Raw genomic sequence first — 23,191 nt, forward strand, 5'->3', positions numbered from 1 at the left:
CATACATACATACATACATACATACATACATACATACATACATACATACATACATACATACATACATACATACATACATACATACATACATACATAGTGCATACATACATACATACATACATACATACATACATACATACATACATACATACATACATACATACATACATACATACATACATACGTGCATACATACGTGCATACATACGTGCATACATACATACATACATACATACATACATACATACATACATACATACATACATACATACATACATACATACATACATACATACATACATACATACATACATACATACATACATACATATGTACATACATACATACATACATACATACATACATACATACATACATACATACATACATACATACAATGTACATACATACGTACATACATACATACATACATACATACGTACATACGTACATATATATGTGCGTACGTGCCTGTGTGCATGCGTGGGCGCATTCTGTGCTGTCGCTAAGCCTGTGTCACATGTATGAGGAAAATTAACTTTGTGATTTTCAAAAAAGTTAAAGGATGAAACCTTAACTTCCTCCAAGAGCTTCAGAGTTCATCCGTTGGTAAAATATTGTAAAAATGACGAATATATGTCTCCCAGACGCATTCTACCGTTCCCTATGTACTTCATTAAAAACAATATTGCACGTACACATGATATAGGACTGAAACCAACGTCACATTTTAACAACCAGTTCGACAAAGGCAGACGGAATTGTGATTAATGGAAAAGAACAGTTTTTACTATATGACACACTCCACAAACCGTGTGATATTATAATCAGCTTAATATAACAATCTTAGCTAATTGTGCTCGACAGGTAATTTAAAGAACAATAGCTCACAGCGCCCTCGGACAGGCACTATAAATAATCATTACCGCCAATTTTGAATCCACACTTTCCATCTGCGCCACACATAAACGGTAAGAATTGTCATACCATATATCTTTTGTAACTTTCTAATTTACTCAGCTTCTAAAGTACCTTCAGCATTAATGCCTTGTCTGTATTTTCCTTTTGTAGACATCTTCAACCTGATGAGTCCTACTTTAGGACGAAACGTTGGATCGAAACAACCAACAGAATAAACAGAAAATATACAACCAGGTCAGTGACGTGTGCAAATTTATTCATCCGATATATATATATATGTATATATATATATATATATATATATATATTATATATATATATTATATATATATATATATATATATTATGAATTATTTATGCAAAGCCACATATATTGCCTATTTATATCACCCCTTAACATCCCAATAGACATATTCAACATGTATGATAGAATACCTATCCACTAGGTATGATTATAGTCAGTTTATCATAGCCGTAGATCGATTTATGTAAAATTAATATCAAATTACATGAACAAAACTCATTTTATCACATCTACATGGTAGCAAGTGTTATCTTTGAATAATGTGATACATAGCTTATGCCTATGACACCAGTAATCCGCTAAAGTGTGCGTATTTATTGCTGGATTGCCAGTAGCTCAGTGAAGTAATCGAGATCGCCCGAGAAAAGATCTGCTCAGTCTGTGTACGTGTTCGAAGTAAATCTGAGAAGCAGCCCACATTGCATCATAAGGCAATAAGTACTTAGGCCGATGCGTGTCCCGAGATATCACTATCTCTGATATGAATAAAGAAACGGGCCCAAAACAATTTTTTATAGCTGTGATAAACATTATTTCAAGCATGACTGAAAATCAAACTTTCTCACCCAAAGGATGTACGACAAATTTTCAAATCCACAGTCAAAGTTGCAGGGATCATCTCAAGTTCACAGGCATCAATAAGCCATCTTTTCTAAAATTTATGCTTTGACGCCCTCAGCCTTCAAATAGTCAAGATGAAGTTGTTAAAAGTAGAGCAAAAGTTGAATTATTAAGTCAGTTTTTATCGCTGAGAAGTAAAAAGGAAGGCATTATATGTTTTACTTCTCACTGAAATGAAGAGAACTTAGTCCACTAAATAACAGTCGCTACTTTAAATAAGACCCAGCGATTCATGTGGAACAAAGGCATTTCAGGCTTCAGAACACTGGCGGCAATACCGATGTGTGATACTGAATCAGTGTGTCATTCAAAACAGGTATCTGTCCCTTGTGAAAGCGGGTAAAGACTTAAACAGGCTAATTGCAAGTCCAGCAGATATTTAAATGACAGCAAATTTCATGATAGAATGCCATGTGGATAACTAATAAATCCATTGCCAGTTTGTACAATCACTCTGACCTTCTATATTCCATAAACCGGCCCTCCTAAACTTAGATTGAAGCCCGACTAGTGTCACTATGCAAGAGATAATGGTGTCATCAACACACTTGATACATATTTCCTTCAACGTACACGAAACATCTCCAGTTAAAGGAGCGGTTGCGGAGTTAGAAAATACCAAACAGCTGTGAGTTACACCGCAGAAGGGCTTCGATAAACACACTAAATTGATCATTCTATTATATCAGCGTTGCAGTCACAAATTGAGCGACAGCTCACGCTCACTATGATGAAACAGTGTTTCACCAGTGCTAAAACGGGCCCTTAACTTAGCGTAAAAGCTTAATGCGGAGACACAGATCTTTTAGATAGCAACAAAATCACAACAAAAACAACAAAAACATTGGAGTTTGAACCAATCAAGTGATTAAATGCATCAGTTCGATGCAGATAATTGCAAGAGTATTGAAAACGTGCAGAATGTTGCTTTTACAATCCTTCCTTATTAGAACATTTGGCTTGCAATTTTGGAAAATCAGCGTTGTCACTTCGTGTCGTCCCTTCCACCGACATGCCATAGCCGACAAATATATATCCTTGCAGCATCAACAACACTCTGTCCTTAGCGCTGGATTTGTGTTTTTTTCAGCAACAATCGCTCGATATTGGATTCTGTTCTCCATTCTGTCAAGCTAGAACTGCGGTAGAACCAACATTCAAAGCCATAAACACAAACATTGGTATAGTATAATAATAAAAACCCCTTTGGCGGCTGGTATATACTCGATTAGGACACAAGTCTCTCAAATAGCGGCTGACACGCTATGGACGTGTGTCATTTTAGGAGATATTCTTTAGTAAATCTTGATTTATCAACATCATCATTGTTTCTTACATCCATAAATCGTTAGTCTTTTTTCGTCGGAAAAAGACTTGTAACAACTTAAGTATAGATGTTCGCTGCTGGAAGATATTACAACACTTGTGAAACACGCATTGCTTTTTAACAATGTTTTATCGGTCTTTATTTGTATTCAAAATCGCAAACGTGCACATATTTTGACTACAATATTCAACCTGTATTTATGCTATCTACATCAGAATAAGCCTTTCAATGACACAATGATGCCTTTCCGTTTTTTACTCTCCAACATAAGCATGATTTGTATCTGTGTACACCATAAGCGTCGTCTGAGACCTGAGGCAACAGCAGTGTTCAAATAACAGGGAAGAAGATCGTTTTTCTGATTATTACACCGATCAGGAAGTTCGCTATTACAAATCTGCCACCGTTTCATGTCCTATGCATTTTTAATTCTGTCTAGACAGGCATCAGACATATCATGAACCGGATTTCTAGGCGTGTTCTGATTCGGATGTTAGACAAGAAATAACACGTAACCTTGTCGAACGAGGACATGTCACTGTCTTGTAGAAGAATGATATTTTTCTATCAGGGCCAAATTTTTATAAGAAAGAAAGACATCCGTGTAAATGTTATGGAATCTTGATCGAAATGATACATTTATACTACTAGGAACTCGCAAGGGAATATTCGTGCATGTTTGCTAACATCTGCCTCCTGGAACATGCTTTGACAGATTACACATGCGGCTAAAGAACAGAAATGTCAAGATAGTAAAGCGAGGATTGTATGTAACTCGCTATGAATGTATTTTACTATTGTAGAACATTATTCTGGCAAATGTGGCAAGCACTGCGAAAGTGAAAAGGCGAAACGTCGAGGGAGCCATTGATTTTCCCCTGAATGTGGAGTCATAATGGGACAATATGGATAACATTACATCATTAAATGCCTCATATATCGAACGTCGCTCGCCCTATACAATCAATGCTATCTTGTTGACGTTGTAGCGGGCTGCATAGTCATTTTTCGACTGATTGCGACCCGGGACTACTTTCGACCTAGCAACTTCAGAATTTAAAAATGGCCTTTAAATTGGAATACCGGTCTTCATGATAAACATTCGGAAAACAGCATAAGAGGGATTTAAATGTATCAATTCGCGGAATATATCAAATATATTTGTTCATTTAAGTCGTTCTATTTTTTTCACTGATTTTATCTATCATGGGAATAAAGCATATCATTGTCATTTGCAAATAAACCTCAAACTTTCGAGAGAAAATCATGTAAGAGATGTTTAGAATGAAACATTGTAGCCTAAACAAAAGACTATGTACCTTGGAGGCAGGAGACAATTTGACATACATACCCTTATAACATATACTACGTGACAAAGCCACGATTATAGACAGATAATCGGATTTATATACATGCATTTGCATTTTTCACATTTTCAGGTGTGGACTGCCCTCTACGGCGAATAAAGTTCCATTCATTTGAGCCTTAGATGGGGGTCACAACATTGTTTTGCCTCTTTTGAATGACAACGCCAAACCAGCAGCTGGCAGTTTGGTTTTTCTAACAATTTTATCCTGCCTTCTCCATCCCATCAACCTCCCTTGTTAAACATAAGTTGGTGGTGGCTTTTTTTGAGACCCACACCTTTGTGGTAGATTAATGTGTGCCTTTTCTCCAGTGTTTTACTCTTTTGTAACTTTTTCCTCACCAGTTGACCTTTGACGTGTGACGTCCTTCGTTTTGAGTTGTTCTGTTGTTTTTCTCAATCCCAGGAAATTTGCGAGGAATTTTTAAAAGATTTACACACTTTTCACATCTAATTAAAATGTCAAGGATACTTGGCCTTTCACTCCATGTCATCATTGTTTGGTGCTTATATATCTTCCACAAACAGAGCAAAATGTCCAAAAGTGGTTAAGTTAAATTCAGGGATATAAATATTATTGTTCCATACCACCATTGTTTGATTTTGTACTCGTCTTTAGCTTTCACTACGCAGAGGAGGGACGGATGTATCACGTGGGTCTTTTTATTTTTATCTTTGTGTTACACATTTTCACGAAAATCCTGAACACAGACGCATAGGGAGAGGTAGAGACAGAAACAGGCACCCACATACACACACGGCCACAGACACGGACACAGACACACGACTAACTGTTTATACAAAACCAAAAATATCACTATAGAAGAGCGGGATGATTTCGCCGAGTTTGTTGATCGCTAATTTGTCTGGTACCATAGATTATGATGCTGAATACGATGAAGAAAGAGGAATTGGTTATAATCTGTAATCAAAATTCCTTAAATAAAGTGTTGTTCTATTAGTGGGGGTTGTTACCGTCGCTAATTGTTGATTGGCCAATCGTTTCTGAAAGCGTCGATCATCATACGCTTAATTTCGAACAGGATGCGTTCCAATTACTGACAAGGCTTATTTACCAATGGCTTTGCATGCAGATCTTCATATAAACAGAATGGACGTTCGACTCAGTCTCTCACCACAAGGCTAGATTCTGTTTTGGTGGGAATTACGAGGAGGGTTTACGAGACACAAACTTGTGTGTGTTTTGTCTGTTTTTCTTGACCTTTTTGGCAGGTTTTTTGGTGAATCAAAGGTCGAAGAAATTCCAAGTAGACGTATAGATCTATTGTGTAATGTTGGCCAAACAAAGTTATGTATGAAGCTGTAACGCATCTCAAAGATTTATCCAAATTCATGTTACCAAGTACAAGGATATCACACGTAATGTATATTGAAAAATATCCAATGTCGCTAACAAATGACTGCAATTCCGTTTACACCATTAACACTGGATATCACACACGGGTCACGCTGACCGTTGAAGAATACCCATATTTTGCCGATTTTTAGGAGCGAACGAGAAAATGTATTAAGTTAGAACGCGCCTCGGGGACAGATGTTCGGAGTCTCTAATTGCTACAACTCTCGTCTGATCTATCACTCTTTGGGAGCTCATTTTAAAGCTCTTGGAGAAAGAAAAACTTCCACCGTCTTAGTTTCGTTTGAATATCCAAAATTTATATTTCCATAGATCAGACTTAACACAGGGATGGCGGCCATTTTGAATTCAAAGTATCACAAAATTTTCTGTATTTGTTCCTCTAGTTCCGAGCATTGGTACGGTGACCACCGAAATTTATTTTTGATATCATAAGTGAATGATTATCAAGACATTCTGAGCAGAAGTTTAAGTCTTTCTCTTTAGAGGCGTATACTGCTTTTAACCTTGATCACACAAAAAATAGGCTTTAAATTATATCTTTAATAAGCCGTTTCTAAATGTGGCCAGTCTCTGCGAACTTGACTCCTTAATAGAAGGTGCCATGTTCGGTAATTTTGACAACATGCAAGCAAATACGGCATCGTACCCATGATAGTTGAAGCATGAACTTGGCGAAGTGAATTCATTACCTTGCATCTTGAACCCCCTCTCTAAGCAAAAGTTTAAAAGTGCAAAGATCGAAGTAAAGAGTAATGACGTATACTTCCCACAAAGATGATAAATTGCTGAAATAGTTTATTGGAAGCTGATTCAAAGTGACGAAATGTGCACAGGAGTTGAACATTCTCAGTACAAAAATGTCAACAAATGAAAAGCCCTGCTACTGATATCTGATGACAGTCTATTATAGCGACAAAATTAACACCACCACCTCATTATTACATTTAAACATTGGTTACATATTATGACTATCACTTTTGAATCCCAGTTTCGTCAACTTTTCCTATTATTTGTTTGGCTCTTCAGATTGTTCGGCCATTTCTCCAAACACCATGTCGATTAATTCCTGCTTCATTTCTCTTCCTTCAATGTCTTGAATTTCTTCTTTCAGCTCATCTCTGTCAAAATGATGGAATATATATTCTGTTCTAGAACTAAATGTCTATTTGTTGGAGTACATGAAAAAGTCTACAAGGTTCAACTTTGTCTATCACAACATCCACAGGGCAGTGAATTTACTATCACAGCGAACAATACCATAATCCTGTTAAGAACTAATTGTACCAATCGTCGTGTATGTGATTTATATCAACTTCATTTATAGTGATTAAATATTAAGCTTGAAAATAATTGTGTACTTACATAACCTCATTAATAACTCCGCTGCGTTCATTGTCCAATGTACGTGGATACCTTCTTCTTCTCCGGGTCGCAAAACCTTCGGAGTCGCTTATCATGAGACTCAAAATCAGAGCCAAACACAAAAGTAATGCCAATCTGGTCCTCATCATCACGAAAGATTCTTCAATCAACAGTTAACCAAATAAATCTAATCAGAGACAGGGAAAGCAATATATGAATTAGGATGTGCAGTATTTTAGTTCAATGTTCAAAGTATCTTTAGTACTATCATATACTGGTAAAACTTTTGCATGGTTTTCATAACAATGCTAATCAAGGCACTTTGTATAAAAGAATATAACTATTGAGGAAACTAAGCCTTCGGTGCAGCTAAAGCAATAGACAATACATGCAAACAGATGCTTTTACATTGTTCTATACTTAATCACCGATTTTCGATTGTCACATCTGCAAACGGAAATGTTTTAAGGCACTAGAATCGATCGAAACGTTCCTGGCTACGACCCATGCTTCTTATTTCTGAAATAAAAAGGACCGAACCACCTAAGCATGTGCATTTCTCTACAAGCAAAAACTCAAGACCATGTTCCTAGATTGACATCCAACTTTAAGAATACAATATATGGGAAATGACGAATGACGAATGACGATATGATAACATCAAAATTTAGGACGACGTCGCCATTGAAGAACTACTGAGAGCATTGTGGTGTGGAGATCAAACCCAGAATCCTTGCTGACACCATTATTACAAACTCAGTGTTGATACAGCTAGTGTTGCCAAGACATGTTGAAGTAGTTGGCATACAATATATAGGAAATGGACGAATGACACATGACGATATGATAACATCAAAATTTAGGACGACGTCGCCATTGAAGAACTACTGAGTGCATTGTGGTGTGGAGACCACACCCAGAATCCTTGCTGACACCATTATTACAAACACAGTGTTGATACAGCTGGTGTTGCCAATACATGTTCAAGTAGTCGGCAGATATGGCAATGAAATGAATAGAACAACAAATTTTAGAACTTCTTACACTCTCTGGCGAAGATATTTCAGACCTTTTTTATCGATAAAAACGACCCAAGACAAAAGCATGTTAATAAAAGAAATGATATAAAATATAGCCTCACTATCTTAAAAAACTATATTTATTTCGGGATAAAACGTTTATGACCGCTCTAAACATGAAGATCTGATCTCAATGTTCAAAGTATCTTTAGCACTATCATATACTGGTAAAACGTTTGCATGGTTTTCATAACAATGCTAATCAAGGCACTTTGTATAAACGAATATTACTATTGAGGAAACTAAGCCTTCGGTGCAGCTAAAGTAATAAACAATACATGCAAACAGATGCTTTTACATTGTTCTATACTTTATCGCCGATTTTCGATTGTCACATCTGCAAACGGAAATGTGTTAAGGTAATATGCACCTTGAAAGTGAAAGCTCTAACTTTCCTCAAGGAATCTTTCAATCATTCTCTTTCAAAATCAAGAATAAAAGTAGGGGGTCATCGTGCAAATTTTGGTACTAGAGAAACAAATAACCCAAGATTTACCGATATTAGAAATTCAAAATGGCCGCCATCCCTGTGTTAACTCTATGGAGAAAAATAAACATTTTCGAATTTCAAAAAACTAAGCCGGTAAAAAGTTTTCTTTCACCAAGAGATTTAAAATGAACCCCCACATGTGGTATATCAGAAGAGAACTGTAAAAGTTTGAGAGTCCGAATGTCTGTCCCCGAGGTGCGTTCTACCTTAAGGCACTAGAATCGATCGAAACTTTCCTGGCTACGACCCATGCTTCTTATTTCTGAAATAAAAAGGACCGAACCACCTAAGCATGTGCATTTCTCTACAAGCAAAAACTCAAGACCATGTTCCTAGATTGACATCCAACTTTAAGAATACAATATATGGGAAATGACGAATGACGAATGACGATATGATAACATCAAAATTTAGGACGACGTCGCCATTGAAGAACTACTGAGAGCATTGTGGTGTGGAGATCAAACCCAGAATCCTTGCTGACACCATTATTACAAACTCAGTGTTGATACAGCTAGTGTTGCCAAAACATGTTGAAGTAGTTGGCATACACGGCAATGAAATGAATCGAACAAGAAATTTAAGAACTTCTTACACTCTCTGGCGAAGATATTTCAGAACTCTTTTATCGATAAAAACGACCCGAGACAAAAGCATGTTTATAAAAGAAATGATATAAAATATAGCCTTACTAACTTAAAAAACTATATTGATTTTGGTATAAAACGTTTATGACCGCTCTAAACATGAAGATCTGATCTAATTAAAGTTCAGATTTAAAGATTTTAGAAGGTTATGAATTTGCCCGAAATCAAGAAAACAATTGTCTTTAACATTAAACATTAAACATGAACATATTTCAGCTGTTTCAGTACAGTATAATTAAGGTCATGATAAGCTATCAAACACATAACACACGAACTATCAGCAACAGTTACTGCCAACATCAAGTTATGACCAAGTGATTACAGAACGCAATGAAGATTGTATTAAAATAATGCATACTCAGGAAAGATGAACAAGGTTTGGAAAGATAAGAATAAATAAATCCTGACAATGAAACTTAGACGGAGTTAACATCAAGAAAGCTGATCATTTCTTTACTCCTTCCATATTCTACTCACTTAACACTTCAATAAGTACTGGTTTGCTAATTTAACAAGTCACTCACCGATTTCTGTGTCCGTCTGAACTTCACGAGCTGAGAAGCTGCACTGTGAGTTTTGCCTGAACCTCTGTACTTGTATGCCGCTTATTGTCAAGATGAAGGACGCACTGGGTCCTTATATAATACTCCATTTTAGGCCAATGATTATTGTCCATTGATATTGACTCATTCGTTGATTTGCATACTCAGACAATACTTATTAATACTCTTTGCATATAGAAAGCATTTGTTCAGGAAATTGCATGCCAAATCTTGTCTTTTGATACTAAGATCTTGTCATTTTGCCAGGAACACTCTTTGCATGTAGATACCGATATGGAGCCATACTGGCAGAGCCATGCGAAAGACGCTCTGTTGAAACTTTCAAAATTCTACCTGATAGTACAACTTTTCTCAGTCTAGAAAAGGCAGAACTTTAGTATAAACAACTGTGTCTTCTCTCCTTAATCATGGGAATTGATTTAGAGCAATACAGATATACGGACTTTGATATTTGTATGAATTCCCGCATTACAGTAGATGAAGTAATGCCAAGTCTGCTAAGTCTAAAACCTGGAATATCACCAGGTCCAGACGGGATTCCTGGTGAATTTTATCGTTTTTTTGCAGACGTTGGCAGACACTTTTCGTTGAGTTATTTCATTATATTTTTGATTGATTCTGGCAGTTTTCCTGTTGAATGGTCCAGTGCTATTGTAGTTCCATTGTTTAAAAAGGACAAAGAGACGATGTAAATAACTATAGAGGTATATCCTTGTTAAATAAACTTGGTAAAATTTTTACTTCTATCTTTAATGCTAGACTTACAAAATGGTCAGATTCAATGAAAACTGTATCCACAAGGGACATAGCACAATTGATAACATTTTTTATTTTGCATGCAACTATCCAGAAATATTTTAGTGTAAGACGTGAAAAGTTCTACTGTCTATCCATCGATTTCTAAAAGCTTTTGACCGGGTAAAGCACACATTATTATTATACAAACTAATGTCTCTTGGTGTGAAAAGAAAATTGTACACAATACTTCACTCTATGTACAACAGTGTAAAAGCTTGTGTCCAATCACGAAATGATATTTCTCAATACTTTAATTGTCCTAATGGTGTGCGCCAGGGCTGCATTCTAAGTCCGTTGTTATTCTCTTTTTTCATTGAAGAACTAAGTACAATTTTAGCAAAAGCAGGTCATATGGATATACAGCTCACAGGAATTGTATGATATTTTTTTGTCTTCTTTACGCTGATGATATTGTTATGTCTGCGGACTCAGTCAGAAATCTACAACAACTTGTAAATGTTCTCTTTAAATTTTGTAACAAATGGAATATGAAAGTAAACCTTGATAAAACAAAAATAGTCATTTTTCGCAAGGGAGGTCACAGGTCTCGTCATGAATGTCATGAATGAATGTGTATAATTATGAATGATATTTTGACAGTTTCTATAGGATTGAAAATTTTCATTTTAACTTGTCGATGCAATGATTACACCAATTTTGTGTTTTGTGAAATTAGGGGATATCAGGTTTATGACTGTCTGGAAAGAATCCAGAGAAGATGGTGTACAAGATTAATGTGTGTTCAAAGAAACAACTAGTGAGGCAGTAATTGGTGAATGTGGACATTTGCCTATTTTCGTTTTAACAATAAAACGCTGTGTAAAATACTGGCTGAAATGCCAGGTGACAGAATACCAAAACAAGCATACTTAATGTTCTATAGACTGGATAGTATGGGCAGGCACACCGGGTTACGTCCCTGAAAAATGTTTCGTTTTCCTTTGGGTATGCCTGGATATTCCAGGAGATGGGTGATAAGTATCAGTTTTTGCTGGAATTCGTGTCACGAGTGTCAGATGTGTGTAAACAACAATGGCAATTTAGAATAACTCAAAAAACAATATTCGCACCTACGCTTATTTCAAAACTGTACAAGAATCAGAGAAATACCTTTCACTTGACTGTAATATTCATCATATTCAAGCTTTTGCTCGTTTTCGTTGTGGAATTTTACCATTAGCTATTGAAGAAGGGCGAAGAGAAAATATTGACTTACGAGACAGACTTTGTACATTATGCTATCTTAGGGAAGTTGAGGATGAGTTCCATTTTCGTTTGGTATGCTCGTTTTATAGAGAACTGAGGACAGGAATACTTACCAGTGTATTTACCAGTGTATTTTAAGACAGAAGCGAATATTCTTGAATTCACAAGACTTGTGCAGACAAAACTATACTCATAATCTCTGTAAATGTATTTTCAAAGCTTTTTCCAAGAGGAAGACAGTGCATGCTGAATAGTGTGTCGCTACATTTATGTATGACTTCAACTTATTGTATATATGATTTTTCCGAAACTTGTATATTGGCAAGAAGCCTTTGAACGCAATAAACTATTACAATGTTCTTTGAACATAGAAAACATTTGTTTAGGAAATTGCATTCCAAATCTTGTCCTTTTGTCTAAAAGATCGAATGACCAAAATTATCTATCATTCATACTTTTACAATTGACAACGATATCTTAGCATAACATACACACTTTGCATCACAAAGACATCACTTGGGACAAAGAGGCATAATAATAACAATAATCAAACTATAGAACAGAAACAAAAGAGCGAATAATAATAGCTCCAACTGTCATGAAATAAAGGCATACATGCCATCCATTATTTGGGCAAATGGAACGCCACGGAACGCTGTTGATATCATAAATGCATACAAGAATAAATGTTATCAATTGGAATTTCAGAGCATGATTCCGATTTTCTAAATCCAAGGCATTACACTTGCGTTATTAGGCATTGAGATGGTCATTGAGATGGCAATTTAAGGCATTTGCAGTATCGCCATTGACATACAGTTGATCATTTTAGGCATTTGCAATACCTTTGTTCTCATTCTCATAAATTGTATAGACAATATAAGGCGGACTATCGAATGCAGTTAGCGTATTTCGGATATGGCCACATGTAAAATATTGTAAGCATTTTATCCGTTATGTCCGTTTGACTGATATATAAGGTATTTATTTCGCCGTAGCAAGATTTCTTTAAAACTTTCTAGGGTTTTAATCGTATTTTACTATATTAGTCATTAACAGGCTAACCCAGAGTTGTGTAACTGGTCATGAATAGCCCTTTCGAAAATTTTACAAAGTACTGGAAGTATAGATATTGGTCTGTAATTGTCGGGGTCAGTGGTATCACAAGAATTGAAAAGGGGTAGCTTTTGCAGTTTTTCAGTAAGCTGGTTTCTATTGTTTACAAAGACAAATTGTACAACATAGCCAGGGGTTCAGCTAACACAACGCATACAGTTTTAAAACTGGCATGAATGTTATCCCAGCCTGATGATTTTTTTCAAGGTTACATAACTGATTTCGAACAAATTCAATGGATATGTTTGCAAATGAAAAACCTTTTTGTATGTTGTCGTAACATGACAAGTGAGGAATATGTGAATGTTTTGAAACACTAAATTTCTTTGCCAGTAAATTTCCAATGGAGGTCAAGAAGCCATTAAAACTAGTTGCAATGTCAATGGGTTTTGACCTATGGCCGATAGTTGTATTAAAATTTTTTACATTTATTACACGAAAAGTTTGCCGAAATACATTCTAAGGTCGGCACTTGGTCTAAATAGGCTTGCACGGAATACATTCTTTACATTTAATACATTTTTGTTTGGCATTTTCTTTCAGGTGTTCTCTTTCCAACATAATCGCTCTAATTTCTTCGTTGATTCATGGAAGATTGTAACCCCTGACACGTTGACTAACAATCGGTGCTCGTCTATTACTAACATTCAATAACAACTGTTTAAAAATAGCCCATGCACGTTCAACGTCACCAAAAATACAAACTAAATTCCATGGTACACCTTAAAAGTCTCTTATAAATGAACTAGGATTGAAATTCTTAAATTTACGGGTCTTATGTGTTTTGGTAGGCCTGCTGGTAATTTGCACTTTCTCGTGACAAAGACAGCATCATGATCAGAAAAGCCAGCTGGATAACGCCCGATTCACCAATCCGGTGATTGACACAGACACAGATGTGGTCAATGCAAGTTGCTGATGTATTTATGACCCCGTGGCGGATTAAATAACTTGCACTTATATCATAGGCATCAACATTGTAGGTATTTGCGTCGATGTTTTTGGTTGTTGAGCTAACGTTTGGGCACTCTTAGGGGTCTTTAGTGATAGCAGGTGGGTGGGCTGGGAAATCGGGGAGGGTCACGTTTTAGAAACTGTCCGAGGGGAGGGTCATTTTTTCATAAACATCTTGAGGGTGGAGGGTAACTTTAACAGAAGCTGATTTTACAGCCAAACTTTGGATTGTCCGTGTGATATATACTCAATAGGAAAACACTGACGAAATACACCGATTCTTTTAAATACATATACATTATCGACAAGCTTCACTAACAATGAAGATGCAGTGGTATCCTACATTAAACACTTTGAAACAGCTAAAATCGATGAAAGACAAGAGGAAAAAACTCATGGGACAGGTAGCAAAGTGTATTTCAATCATCAAACGTCTATAAATGCACATATATTTGTAGTGTTATGTTTTATATTGGAAAAACTGTTCATAGATCTCACATAGACTGCAATGTACAGTGAATAAACATTTCGATGAAATTCCAAAAACAATTTCTTGTACACACATGCGCGCTTTCCTTTCCATTTCAAGCAAAGTATATTTACATAATATTATGAAACATAGTAATGTACAGATATAGCTTGTTTTGTGTGGGAAAATTGTCAATAGTTTGCCTGGTAGACTCCCATGCTTTATGATTTGCTTTCCTTTTGCTGCGTATGGTTTAGTCACCCTCTCGCAAATGTATGATCCCCCTCCCAAAATGCCAGACCTCCCCCTATTAATTTCTGTCCCTAACTTACATAAACGTTAAACCAAATGTTATGCGGAGTAGCGATACTGGTTCAGTTATTCCTGGGGAGAATGCTGCAGTGATTGGGGAGGGTCAATTTTAAGAATGTAGGACAAGGGTTAGGGTAAAATTTCAGAGAGGTTAGGGGGGGATCACTTTTTATGGTACAGGTGCGCACGGAATTCCCCCGGCCCATCCCCCTGTAATTACTGAAGGCTCCATCAGTAGGCATTGTAGATATTTGCAGTAACAAAATGAATTTTGATTGTCTTCACTTATATTCACATATTTTCATAACGTCGATTGAATGGATGTATTCATTGGCACTAGTATTTTAGGCATTATTCAAGTTTGTGATAGGCATTTGCCTTGACATGTTTGGAATTTGGCATATTACTAATGGCATTTTGTTGTTGAGTATCACGCATTTTCATTACAGTCTGAGGCATTTTACTAATCATCTAATATATATGCAATGGTATTTATTATTTTTTAGTTTTAGGCTTTGCAATGGTATTATAGATCCTTAGTAAATGGATATTAAAGTCACACACATTTGCATCATAATAGGCAGTTGCAATGATGCTATAGGAATTAAGGCCTACTTAGTGGTCGAGGCCTTGACTATAGATTTGCATATATCTAAATTTTGAGTCACATCAGACTAACCATTTTTAAAATTCCGTCGAAGAATCTATTACCAAGGAGGGGAGACCTCTGACATCAATTATTATTTTTGCTTTCTCAAAAATGTCAAACCAACCACTAAGCCACTACTAAGCGTTGCGTGTTGTAAGCACGATAATGGTGGTGTATATGTACATAATAATTAAAATTCGCGGCTCACATTTTCATGTTTTGTGCACTGATAAACTGTTCACACGTTCGCAATTATATATATACAAACAGTACAGAATGTAAGCCCACTCTGTTTTCTAAATGAGTTCACGACTTGAAAGCGGTCATAAGACCAGTGATATAGCATGGTAATATTAAACGAGGGTTCGTGGGCTATGTCTCGACGGAACTTGAGACCTATGGTACCGATTAATACTCATTCGCATGAGTTGGCCAGCACTTACGGATGGAACAAGGGTTGGGTCAAATTGTTCAGCTTCAAAAATTGAAACCAAAATACTAAGGGACGTATGTTCCAGAATTCGTTTCATGATCAGCTGAAACTCCTTAAACTTTGTAGCCAATCAGGCGATGGACCTGGCAGCGACAAGCATCATTCGAGGGGTTTACATCACCTGAGCGATGGACTTCTTTGGTTCTACTGCGCAGGCTCAAAGTGAAGAACAGCGAACGCACAAATATGATCAATAGTGGTCGAAATCATGACGTTGGTGCATGTTGCCGTGCCACAAGTGTCAGGTGAAAATGAAAAGCCTGATGTTAACCTTGAACTCTTTGATAAGAACCCCAACACGTGTGTCGCTAGTAAGAAATCGATGATTGTTATTGATAGAAATCAGTATTTAGTACTTGCAGTATTCTTATGTTCGGTGAGCAATCGATATACACTAAAGGACTCTGTATTCTTTGCGGTTTTCACAGAATATCGTCAACTAAATGCACAAAATTTTAAATTTTTTGAAACATTACATAAATCACAAACTCTGATTAACTAATCTTGAGACGCACACATCAGCTATTGTCGATGATTTCAATTTGGCCAAGCAACATTTAAATTGAACTGGGTTTCGTGCCATATGGACTTATTATAAGCTCGGGCAAATTGGGGCCTGAACAACTTGAGCTGGAACATCTCAAGACTAGATCATCTTGAAATCTTACCGAATTTTTAGACTAGTTATAATATTGCCCCCCCCAAAAAAAAACAAACCCAAACCAAACAAACAAAACCCCATAAATAAGTGTTCAGTAAGACGACATAACTACTTACGAAGAGAAATCGGATATAGTACAATATGGACACTTGACAAGTCGGGCGCGTTACAATAAGATTGAGACCACAGCGGCACACAAGTGCTAATTGAAATATGAGGAAGAAAAAAAGAATACTGCTATTAAACCTGGTTTTGTGTATGAGCCTTATTTCATTGGTCTGACTCTTTTATTGTACAAGGTATTTCATTTAATATTTGACATTTCACCAGGTGAGCTATTCAAATACTTAAACGCTTCTTTATCGAACACACACACAGTGTAATACAATGCTTGACCACAACAAAAAATGTACCGTATTACCTGTGCAAATTTCAGTAGAGTTGTGTCGTCTTCTCGTGCGGTATCGTTTGTCAATCACACAAAGGAACTGGTGAAGAGAAGCAAACTTTGGCTGGAACTATGGTGTTGAGACTCCACCTTACCTTAACAATCCTAAACGTCACCATTTGCAAATTTCGACAGGAGGCAAACGGAAATCATTGTTACAAAGCAACCTTTCGTGTTGGTAGGTCAAACGTATTTGGCATATTTAGAATGGGAGTGGATCTTGTGAGGGAGACGGTCACGACTGATCGTTAATGCTTTGTGATTCTCTTAAGGGCGCTTAAGATTCAACCATTCGTAACACAATTCCAATGCCAATCCAACAGGAAACAGCAACCCGGATTTTATTCGGTTGTGCTTTGTCTTTGTGCTTGATATGAGTCTGTCTGTTGGCCTGATATAAGATAATGAAAAGCCTCACATTATGTTCGTTTTGTTCATCCAATATTTTCGGTCATTTACGAAATTCGTCATGTGATTTCTAGCGGGTTCTAACTCTCAACCAATGATACCAGAAAATAAATCAAACTGAAGACAAAATCACCACTTCTTCAAAAAGGCTAGTTCAAATAAATGCAATAATTGACCTCTGACCTCAGCAAAGCTAGAGTACAATGAAGCACACGCCTGCAAGTACAGACATGTAAATATGCAACATACACGTAGACAAAATCAAAACTATGAATGCATCGCTAATGTTTCGTGGATTGAAAAAACGAAAAGGAACCAAGTAAAGCAACAGAAAAGGGGAAAGGAATTTACACCTTTCATCAAAACCTATTTGTGAGAGTTTGAATGTGAATGAACTTCATCAAATATTTGGTCGTGTGAGAGTGTCGAGAAGATGGCGCTCGTAATATTGTTACCTAAGTCAATTTTGGTTGACGTGACATGGCTCTTTATCCAGTAACAGAGGGATTATGTCGTTCTCTTCATTGCAGTTCCCTTGATGAGGTTAAAAAGAAAAGATATAATCTAAGTAGAACAAATGCACTTGATTTGCGTTAATAATTATTTCTACCTATGCTAATCAGAATAGCCTTGATTATGATGCGATTGCAAACGCGTTTTGTTAATTTTGGTGTGGTATTAAGGTTTCTTAGACAAACAGACATCACATTCCGATTGGTTCGATTAACAGCGCCCTCTTGAGATGCATCTTGCATTCATGATCAGCCAGAAACCTCTCCACCTCCCGTTTTTAAGAAGTCAAACCCGTCCGAACTACCTACACTTCTGGTTGCATAGTAACAATGGTTTCCATTTGGCCTCTTTCCAAATGTGCGAATGGTAAACTTCGTCAAACACCAGATTATTCGAGTAACAAGTGGAGTTTTGACAACAGAAAAATGAATTCTGGCCAAAGTTGGGTTATCTTCACCAGTTTCTTTGTGTGATTTGATTATCGCTTGACTAGATGACGCAACCGCACAGCAATATGTGCTGGTGATACAGTTCAACCATTTGTTGTGGTCAAGCATTGTCTTGCATTGTTGTGTTGTTCGATACAGAAAAGTGTAGAAATATTTTAATGGCCTACCTGGTGAAATGTCAAACATCTAATGAGATATCTTGCAAAATAAAATGTCTTAATACATTCCGATGGTAGATATGGAGATGGAATAGAAGTGACAGGTTATGTCTTCCTTAATACTTGTATCCTTTCGAACTCTGCGCCGTGTTAAGTATCAACCCATCGACCCGTGCTGACATTGTGTTGATGAGTCCATGAACTGCAGGCGGGTAAGTATCATGAAGTATTTCTTTGCTTTCGTTTCTCAGACAATGGGCATGATGTTAGAACAACGGCATTACTCATACTCTGCAATCACAGACACAGGCATCCACACACACATAAACACACATACATACATACACACACATACATACGTACATGTCGACTAGCGGGTAATAAAAACAATCAAGCAAACAAAAATATCACTGTACAAGAGCGGGATAATTTAGCCGAGTAAGTTGATCACTAATTTCTCTGGTACCATAGACTGTGATTCCGAATACGATGAAGAACGGGGCATAAATTCCTAAAACAAAGTGTTGTTCCATTAGTAATGGTTGTTACCGTCGCTTATTGTTGATTGGCCAATCGTTTCTGAAAGCGTCGATCATCATACGTTTGATTTCAACAGGATGCGTTGAAAAGTGTCATATTTATACCAGTCGTACTATATACACTTTGGTTTGCATTCTTTCATGTTGGTTCAAACCTAACCAAACATGGCACATAGTCGAGCGAGTGCCAGGTAAGTATACACTGGGTTAGACTGCAATGAGAGAAACCAAGCGGTCGCAAGTACGCAAGAATAGTACTTACTCGTGCTTCAGATACCTGTTACTGACAAATTACACCGGACACTTCAAATTACTAACAAGGCTAATTAACCAATGGCTTTGCAAGTCGATCTTCTTATAAACAGAATGGGCGTTCGACTCAGTCTCTCACCACAAGGCTAGATTCAGGTGCAGCCAAAGAACCATGCACATTTAAAGAGATCCTTATTATGATAAGATAATTGTGCATGATTCGAATGGCACCGTTTTGGTGGGAAGGACTGTAGGGGGAGGGTTTACAAGACACACAATTGTGAATGTTTTTCTTTACCTTTGGCAGGTTTTTGGTCGTTCAGATCTCCTGTATAATGTTGGCCAAATAGAGTTGTGTAGCTGTAACGCATCTCAAAGATTTATCTAAATTCATGTTACCAAGTACAAGGATATCACACGTAATATATTTTGAAAAAATATCCAATGTCGCTAACAAATGACTGCAATTCCGTTATCACCATTAAGACTGGATATCACACACGGGTCACGCTGACCGTTGAAGAATACCATATTTTGCCGATTTTTAGGACCGAACGAGAAAATGTATTAAAGGTAGAACGCGCCTCGGGGACAGATGTTCGGACTCTCTAATTGCTACAACTCTCGTCTGATCTATCACTCTTTGGGGGCTCATTTCAAAGCTCTTGGAGACAGAAACACTTTCATCGTCTTAGTTTTTTAAATATCCAAACTTTGTTTCATCCTATAGAGTTAACACAGGGATGGCGGCCATTTTGAATTTCAAAGTATCGCAAAATTTTCTGTTATTTGTTTCTCTAGTTCCAAACTTTTGCACGGTGACCACCGTATTTTATTGTTGATTTGATATGAGAATGATTATAAGTTCATTCATGAAATTTTGAGCAGAAGTTTCAGTCTTTCTCTTTAGAGGCGCATACTACCATAAACCTTAAACACACACAACAAATAGGCTTGAAAATATATCTTTAAGAAGCCGTTTCTAAAATGTGGCCAGTCTCTGCGAACTTGACTCCTTAATAGAAGGTGCCATGTTCTGTAATTTTGACAACATGCAAGCAAATACGGCATCGTACCCATGATAGTTGAAGCATGAACTTGGCGAAGTGAATTCATTACCTTGCATCTTGAACCCCTTCTCTGAGCACAAGTATAAAAGTGCAAAGATCGAAGTAAAGAGTAATGACGTTTACTTTCCACAAAGATGATAAATTGCTGAAATAGTTTATTTAAAGCTGATTCAAAGTGACAAATGTGTACAGGAGTGGAAAATTCTCAGTACAAAAATGTCACAAATGAAAAGCCCTGCTACTGATGTCAAATGACAGTCTCTTATAGCGACAAAATTCACACCACCTCATTATTAAATCTAAATATTGGTTACATTTTATGACTATTACTTTGGAATCCCAGTTTCGTCAACTTTTCCTATTATTTGTTTAGCTCTGTTGTTCATTCGGCAATTTCTTCAAACACCTTGTCGATTAATTCCTGCTTCATTTCTCTGTCTTCAATTTCTTCAATTCTTCTTCCAGCTCATCTCTGTCAAAATGGTGGAATATATTCTGTTCTATAACTATGTCTGTTTGTGAGAGTGCATGAAGAATTCTACAAGGTTCAACTTTGTCTATCATAACATTCAAATGGCAGTGAATTTACTATCACAGCGAACAATACCATAATCCTGTTAAGTACTAATTGTACCAATCGTCGTGTATGTGATTTATATCAACTTCATTTATAGTGATTAAATATTATGCTTGAAAAAAAATTATGTACTTACATAACCTCATTTATTATTCCCTCGCGTTTGTCTTCCAATTTATTCACAGGCCTTCTTCTTCTTCTTCTACTGACACCTTCGGAGTCGCTTATCAGGAGACTCATCACCAGAGCCAAACACAAAAGTAATGCCAATCTGGTCCTCATCATCACGAAATATTCTTCAATCAACAGTTAACCAAATAAATCTAATCAGAGACAGGGAAAGCAATATATGAGTTAGGATGTGCAGTTTTTTAGTTCAATGTTCAAAATACCTTTGTCATTATCATAAACTTGTAAAACTTTTGCATGGTTTTCATAACAATGCTAATCAAGGCACTTTGTATAAAAGAATATAACTATTGAGGAAACTAAGCGTTCGGTGCAGCTAAAGCAATAGACAATACATGCAAACAGATGCTTTTACATTGTTCTATACTTTATCGCCGATTTTCGATTTCCACATCTGCAAAGGGAATGTTTTAAGGCACTAGAATCGATCGAAACGTTCCGTGCTACGACCCATGCTTCTTATTTCTGAAATAAAAAGGACCGAACCACCTAAGCATGTGCATTTCTCTACAAGCAAAAACTCAAGACCATGTTCCTAGATTGACATCCAACTTTAAGAATACAATATATAGGAAATGGACGAATGACACATGACGATATGATAACATCAAAATTTAGGACGACGTCGCCATTGAAGAACTACTGAGTGCATTGTGGTGTAGAGACCACACCCAGAATCCTTGCTGACACCATTATTACAAACACAGTGTTGATACAGCTAGTGTTGCCAATACATGTTCAAGTAGTCGGCATACATGGCAATGAAATGAATAGAACAACAAATTTTAGAACTTCTTACACTCTCTGGCGAAGATATTTCAGAACTTTTTTATCGATAAAAACGACCCAAGACAAAAGCATGTTAATAAAAGAAATGATATAAAATATAGCCTCACTAACTTAAAAAACTATATTGATTTCGGGATAAAACGTTTATGACCGCTCTAAACATGAAGATCTGATCTCATTAAAGTTCAGATTTAAAGATTTCGGAAGGTTATGAATTTCCCTGAAATCAAGAGGAACAATTGTCTTTAACATTAAACATTAAACATGAACATATTTAAGCCTTTTCAGTACAGTATAATTAAGGTCATGCTAAGCTATCAAAGACATAACACACGAACTATCAGCAACAGTTACTATCAACATCAAGTTATGACCAAGTGATTACAGAACACAATGAAGATGTATTAAAATAATCCATACTCAGGAAAGATGAACAAGGTTTGGAAAGATAAGAATAAATAAATCCTGTCGATGAAACTTAGACGGAGTTAACATCAAGAAAGCTGATCATTTCTTTACTCCGTCCATATTCTACTCACTTAAAACTTCAATAAATACTGGTTTGCTAATTTAACAAGTCACTCACCGATTTCTGTGTCCGTCTGAACTTCACGAGCTGAGAAGCTGCACTGTCAGTTTTTGCCTTGAACCTCTGTACTTGTATGCCGCTTATTGTCAAGATAAAGGACGCACTGGGTCCTTATATAATACTCTATTTTAGACCAATGAATATTGTCCATTGATATTGACTCATTCGTTGATTTGCATACTCAGACAATACTTATTAATACTCTTTACATATAGAAAGCATTTGTTCAGGAAATTGCATGCCAAATCTTGTCCTTTTGATACTAAGATCTTGTCATTTTGCCAGGAACACTCTTTGCATGTAGATACCGATATGGAGCCATACTGGTAGTGCCATGCGAAAGAAGCTCTGTAAAAACTTTCAAAATTCTGCCTGATAGTACAACTTTTCTCAGTCTAGAAAAGGCAGAACTTTAGTATAAACAACTGTGTCTTCTCTCCTTAATCCTGGTAATAGGTATAGAGCAATACTGATATATACGGACTTTGATA

General features: G+C 36.6%; 1 long non-coding RNA gene across 1 annotated transcript; it reads right to left on the reverse strand.

Annotated features, from left to right (window-relative positions):
- Nucleotides 1-6,698: 6,698 nt before the first annotated feature.
- LOC139124746 (uncharacterized) lies at nucleotides 6,699-22,853 on the reverse strand. Its single transcript, XR_011550018.1, has 3 exons — nucleotides 22,698-22,853; nucleotides 21,270-21,456; nucleotides 6,699-7,038 (listed from the first exon to the last, which is right to left on the reverse strand). It is a non-coding gene; the product is annotated as an uncharacterized lncRNA (long non-coding RNA).
- Between the last annotated feature and the right edge of the window lie 338 nt (nucleotides 22,854-23,191).

This window comes from Ptychodera flava (assembly GCF_041260155.1).
Source record: "Ptychodera flava strain L36383 chromosome 23 unlocalized genomic scaffold, AS_Pfla_20210202 Scaffold_24__1_contigs__length_23054250_pilon, whole genome shotgun sequence".
Lineage (NCBI taxonomy): Eukaryota > Metazoa > Hemichordata > Enteropneusta > Ptychoderidae > Ptychodera > Ptychodera flava.